This window comes from Brassica napus, chromosome C7, assembly GCF_020379485.1.
Source record: "Brassica napus cultivar Da-Ae chromosome C7, Da-Ae, whole genome shotgun sequence".
In the NCBI taxonomy this organism is placed as follows: Eukaryota; Viridiplantae; Streptophyta; class Magnoliopsida; order Brassicales; family Brassicaceae; genus Brassica; species Brassica napus.
The window spans coordinates 22,745,957-22,752,785 of NC_063450.1; the positions used below are offsets into that span (position 1 = coordinate 22,745,957).

The window sequence follows — 6,829 nt, forward strand, 5'->3', positions numbered from 1 at the left end:
TGATGCCACCCAGTTGAACAACACCGACTTTTTTTCTGAAGATAATCTGAATATCGGAACGGGAACTTGTCCATTGCTTTTAATATGTAACTCGCTTCTTGAGCAAATATCCGGCAAGTCCAACCTCGATTTTATGTTGTCTTTTGTCTTCCCTGTGACATTCAATATTGTATTCATGATGTTCTCAAAGAAATTCTTCTCTATATGCATCACATCGAGGTTGTGGCGCAGAAGAAGATCCTTCCAATATGGCAACTCCCAAAATATACTCTTCTTGTGCCAGTTGTGATGAACACCGTAAGAATCTGGCATATTACGAGGGACATGCCAATTACCACCCCAACAAACTGTTTCGTTAGCTCCGTAGTAGTCGATTTGCGCTTCAATTTGTTCTCCAGTTAGATATGGAGGAGGAGTGTCTCTCACAACCCTTTTGTGCCTAAACAAATTCTTGTTTCTTCGGTAAGGATGGCCAATGGGAAGAAATCGACGGTGACAATCAAACCAACTTGTCTTCCTACCATTCTTCAGTTGAAACGCATCTGTCGTTCCATTACAATATGGACAAGCTAATCTCCCATGTGTAGTCCATCCAGACAACATCCCATAGGCAGGGAAATCACTTATGATCCACAAAAGCATCGCTCGCATCGTAAAATTCGTCTTCGTTGAACAGTCATACGTCCTCACCCCTGTTGACCACAAATCCTTCTACTCTTTTATCAGTGGTTGTAGGAAAACATCCAGGGACCTTTTTGGATGGTTCGGACCAGGTATTAATATGGTCAAGAATAGTAACTCCCGTTGCATGCACATCTCCAGTGGCAGGTTGTATGGAGTAAGAAAGACTGGCCACAATGAATATTGTCTCCCTGACATTCCGAACGGACTAAATCCATCTGTGCATAATCCGAGATACACATTCCGGATATTGCTAGCGAAATCTGGATGTACTTTGTTGAAATGTTTCCAGGCTCTTGCATCTGATGGATGAGTCATCTCACCATCCGTCTGAGTATGCTCGGCATGCCATCTCATCTTTCCAGCAGTCTGCTCTGATTGATACAATCTTTTCAATCTGTCTGTAATTGGTAGGTACCACATCCTTTGGTACGGTACCCTATTACGTCCCCGTCCTTGCGGCTTGAATCGTGGCTTCTTGCAGAATCGACATTCTTCTAGCTTCTCATCATCTCCCCAATAGATCATGCAGTTGTCGATGCAAACATCTATCATCTCCGAAGGCAACCCAAGACTATAAACCAGTTTCTGAATCTCATAATAAGAATCAGCAGACACATTGTCTTCCGGCAAATACTCTTTAAACAAGTCCGCCCATTCGTTCATGCAACTTTCAGGTAGATTGTGATCAGTTTTAATATTCATCATTCTAGCAGCTAACGACAATTTAGAGAGACCTTCTCTACAACCACTGTAAAGTGGTTGATTCGCCGCGTTTAACATTTCGTAAAACTTTTTTGCATCTATATTAGGTTCTTCATCTTCATCATGAGCTACGAATGCATCAGCTACCATATCATGAACCCTATCATAATCTACCATCTCCTCCTGATGGTAACTATGTTCATTATGCAAATGATGATCAACCGGTTCTTTTTCCTGAAAATTGCTATTACTACTACTAGCTTCATTCTGATCATAATTAAAACCTTCTCCATGTTGAAACCAGATATAGTAATTTGCCGTGAAACCTCTATTTATTAAATGCTTCCAAACATTTTCACGGTTTGCCAGTTTCGAATTGTTGCATTTCCGACAAGGACAGAACATCTTACCACTTTCTTGGGCGAGTGGTGTTGAATCTGCTTGATGCATAAATGTCTCCAGACCCGCAAGGTATTCTTTCGTCACTCTCCCGTTAGCATCTCTATGCATATACATCCACTTCCGCAACTCGTAAATAGTCCCGGAGCCAGCCATTTTTTTTCTTTCACGTTTTTTGTTGTTGGTGTGTTTAAAATGTTGTTCAAACATCCATATTTATAGGAAAATTCGAATCTGGTAGTTGTAATTTTGCTATGAATTTACGACGAAAATTAATTAGGTGGGCAAAAAAAACGTGTAACACCTATGAAGTTGGTGGATTCAAAAATTTCCTCGCTAAATACACGTAAACTATTCCCTCGTAAATACCACGCAAAGTTTACGTCGTATTTACGAGGAAATAGTTTTTCCTCGTAAAATACTCGTAAAATTACATCCACTTTACGACGAAACAGTTTTGTCGTTACGTTACGAGGAAATAACGATGACTTTAGTTTTTCACGTAAATTCGTCGTAAACTCGACGCAAATTTACGAGGATTGTTTTTCCTCGTTAATAACGATGACTTTAGTTTTTCACGTAAATTCGTCGTAAACTCGACGCAAATTTACGAGGATTGTTTTTCCTCGTTAATTTTCGTCGTTAAGCATGTGTTTTCTTGTAGTGTCTATAATTATCCTGTTTTCTGTTTTCTGTTTTTTGTCAACCCGTAAATAAACACCTTTATTAGTGTGAATATAATGGCATAAGTGTAATTTATGAATTATGTTTACACTTTTATATAAAACTCCTCTGTTAACTCTGATTAGAAAAGTTAACGAGACTCACAGATTAATTTAGAAATTCTCAGGGAGCGTTATATATATATATAAAATATATATATATATATATATATAATATATAGAATTATGTTTTAGTGGTTAGAAAATCTCCAATCCATTGCTATTTTTACCTTTATATACTATAATAGAGTCAAAGGTACTTCAACCCACCTCTATTTCTACTTCTAAAATAGAGATTACTATTTTTTTTTCTATTTATAGAGGAAGAAATAACATTTCTCTATTATAAAATCATACTTTTTTTAAATAGTCTTTTAACTTTCAAATTTTATAGTTATAACTAAAATAATTATTTTTTATAGAGAAATACGGTTTTGTAAAAATATAATTACATTTTTTATTTACATAATAGTCTTTTAATAAAACTTTAGTTTAAACAAATTCATAATTTTATGAAAATCTTTTAAAAGTTAAAAGTAAATAGGGTTGGTTATCAGCTTTTATAAATAAATGGCACGTTTTGTAAAACTGAAATAGAATCTTTTGAGAATATTTCTTTATAAAGGCAAAAATAGAAGAATACATTGGAGAAAAATTCATCTCTATTTTAGAGGTAAAAATAGGAGAATACGTTGGAAAAAAATTCATCTCTATTTTAGAGGTAAATTCATTTATACATTTTGTATTACAAATATATACTTTTACAAATTCTCTAGAGTGTTTACTGCTAGCAATCAAGTTATTTTATTGTGTAAGGTTGTTGTCTTTGTAATTTTAGTTGAATGTGTAGGTATGTTGCTCTTCATATCGAATGTTACGCAGTTAAAGGCGAATGATATTTGATTATTTGTTCAACAATAGGGACAACTAAAAACAGAAGAATCAAAAATAAGGAACCAAGAAATTTATAGGCATTGCGTCAAACCAATAGTATTTAACAAGAACTAAGTGAATATGATTTCCTTCATGATTCTCCAGAACTAAGGTATGATACATGCGATGCATTCAAGATGTGGTCTATGACTTCAGGCGAACAAAGGAAATCTTTAGCTTGATTAGAGTAAATAAGCAATCGGTCTTATATTAAACATTACTAAAGAAAATCTAATATATATGATTCTAGTTCAACTCTATTTAGCAGAGCAATCAACCTAAGATAAATCTATATATAAGAGTTTTAAGTCTAAATCGAACAATATCGTACTAAATGAGAAGCTGGACATATATGGTGATAAGACATATAGATCTAGTAGAACGTCTAGTCCCAACAAAGCGTATCTGATCTAGTTCTAATAAAACATCTGGTGCATGAGAGTATTTGATCTGTCTCAACAAATTGGTATCACTGCGAACATGTTTTATGGTTATTTGTTTAAAGGAAGGAATTGTTAAAGTAAATAAGAAATTCAAATATGATATCAGATATTAAACCGAAGAAAGTCAAATATATCTATCTATAACAATAAAGTGGATTTTTCTCCATTCTCCAGCTGTCACGGTCATCCTCCTATAGGGTGGGGCATTTCGTGACACGTGTCGCAATACCAAAGCTTTTGCGATTTTTTCCGTTGGCGGTTCTCTAATTAAAGCGTATGAGAACTGGGCTTTTCAGGTTTGGCCCAAACCTTGACTCGGTTAAGAGACCTATCCGGGTATTAGGTATTAGGGTTCGTCCGTTCGTCTTCGTCTTCGTCTTCCTCTTTCACATGATTCTAACTCTGTAACTTGGTAGTTATGCCCCACCATCTTGACAAAGCGACAGCCGATGGACACAACGTGGACGGTGGCTTGAAGGCCATTGGGCTTACCGATCAAAGAGAGACACCATCGTTTGGAGAAAATCCACTGGACTTGCTCTCCACAAAGCTATCGTCTGTATGGATGCTCGCACCAGTTCCATCTGCAGGTACATACATACCTAATCTCTATCTCTCTCTTTCTTCTTTTGTTTTCTTGAATCATTTGTCATAAAAATCCTGGAGTTTGTTTTTGATGAAATTTTTTTTTTTGGATGATATACACAGGAGACTAGAGAAGGAACTATCAGGAGGAAGATCCCATTTTGTTGAGTCTTGTGGATTGCCTATAAGCACATACTTCTCTGCCATGAAGCTTCTCTGGCTAATGGAGAACGTAGATGCTGTTAAAGACGCTATCAAGAAAGGATATGCCATCTTTGGCACAATCGACACATGGCTGATCTGGAACATGACCGGCGGTGTGAATGGAGGTCTACACGTCACTGATGTCACCAACGTTTCTCGTACAATGCTCATGAACCTCAAAACCCTGAGCTGTGACGAGGACACTCTCAAGACTCTAGGCATTCCCGCTGAAATCTTACCAAGATTGTAAGCAACACGGAGGTCATTGGAGAAATCTGCAAAGGCTGGCCCATTCCTGGTATCAAGATCGCTGGATGTCTTGGCGACCAGCACACTGCAATGTTAGGACAAGCTTGCAAAAAAAGGTGAGGCTAAGAGTACCTACGACACTGGCCCTTTCATCCTTCTCAACACAGGAGAAGTTCCCATCAAGCCAGGTCATGGACTTCTAACCACACTGTCTTACAAGCTTGGGCCTCAAGCACAGACAAATTATGCTCTCGAGGGTTCCATTTGTTATAGCTGGAGCTGCTCTTCAGTGGCTAAGAGATTGAAGATTTGGCGGCTATGGTAGAAACAACCGGATGAGTGTACTTTGTGCCAGCATTCAACGGTTTGTTTGCGCCTTGGTTGAGAGAAGACGCTCGTGGTGTCTGCATTGGAATCACGAGATTCACAAACAAGTCTCACATTGCAAGGGCTGTGCTGGAGAGCATGTGTTTCCAAGTGAATGATGTGCTAGACTCCCTAAATAACGAGAAAGGGGAGTTCTTGCTTAGAGTTGATGGTGGCGCCACTGCCAACAACCTTCTTATGCATATTCAGGTAATGACTTATCCTCTTCTTCTCACGTATGAATCTTGATGATGTGTTGTTTATTTTGTAACATTACTCTCATTTGTCCTTTTGAAACATGGGCAGGCTGATTTGATGGGAACTCCGGTGGTGAGGCCAGTGGACATAGAGACAACGGCACTTGGAGCAGCGTACGCATTATATTTCTTTCTGAAGATGCTAGAGGAGACAGACGTTCCAACGAAAGAGGATAATATAGTTTACAAAGAGATTTTGAAGAACCTTTGCGAAGCCTAGGCGAGATTTAATATAGTGAATTTTTACTCCTAAATGTACGACTCATATTGCTTTCTAACTTACACAATAAATTATATGGTTCCCCTGTTTCTAACACTCTCGATATGTGTTTGCAGCTTAAACAAATGGATGGTGGAACTAATCTCAAGCACACTTTCATTATCTGAGAGATCTTAACAATGCGGAGCTGTCATCATCTCTACACATACTATGTATGGTTAACTGAGATGGGAGTTTTAAAATTTTATAAATACAGAAAAATATACTCTGTGAGAAATCACAGCTGACTTACTCAACAACAAAATTTCAAAAATCAAAAGCCCACCTCTGACTTACGGAATCAGTTTTGTTCTCTCAGCAACTTGGGATTGATGTTTGTGGCAACCACCACCTTTGGTTCATCACAACTCCAAAGCAAATTTGCATCAAGGAGCCTATCTAGATCGGAAAAAACACTTAGGCAAACATTTGAGTGACTGCGAAGACAGGGAGTCTAACGATTAGACATGTCCAGACTGTAAAACCTTGTGTGCTCACCTTTAAAAGAAAATGATTTTTTTAGTAGATATATATACCTTTCAATGCTTATGGTGATCATCATGTGTTGTGTACTTTATGTCTCTTCATTGTAAGTAGGTTCTAATCCCCTTACTTGCCCAACAACATCTACAAAATGAATACATGTGCTAAGCTATCAAGTGAGATATGTGAAATAAATATATGCAAAAGTTTTAAAAGAGGGAAATGAATTCAAACATGGTAAATCAGTAGTCGTGTTGGAGAATACCATAAGTTGTTTGTAATCCCGAAACCTGAAGCTCTCCCTCGGGATCCATTCAAACGTTTCAGAAGCTCCACGAAAACAGTTTGGTCAATGAAATGAATAGCTCATGAGGACTCTCGGTAAAGAGGAAGTTGGGCTTTATGTTACATCAAAAGTATTAAGCTCATAAACCGAGTCTTCACTCAATAAGTTTTTGAACGTATTGGGACGATGCACACTAAGTGAAGCCTGAATCATTGTAGAATGAGAGAAAAACGCTTCAATGAGATGACGCCATCTCA

General features: G+C 37.6%; 1 pseudogene; it reads left to right on the plus strand.

Moving 5' to 3' along the window:
• Positions 1-3,050: 3,050 nt before the first annotated feature.
• On the plus strand, positions 3,051-5,862 carry LOC125590286 (annotated as a pseudogene).
• Positions 5,863-6,829: the final 967 nt, after the last annotated feature.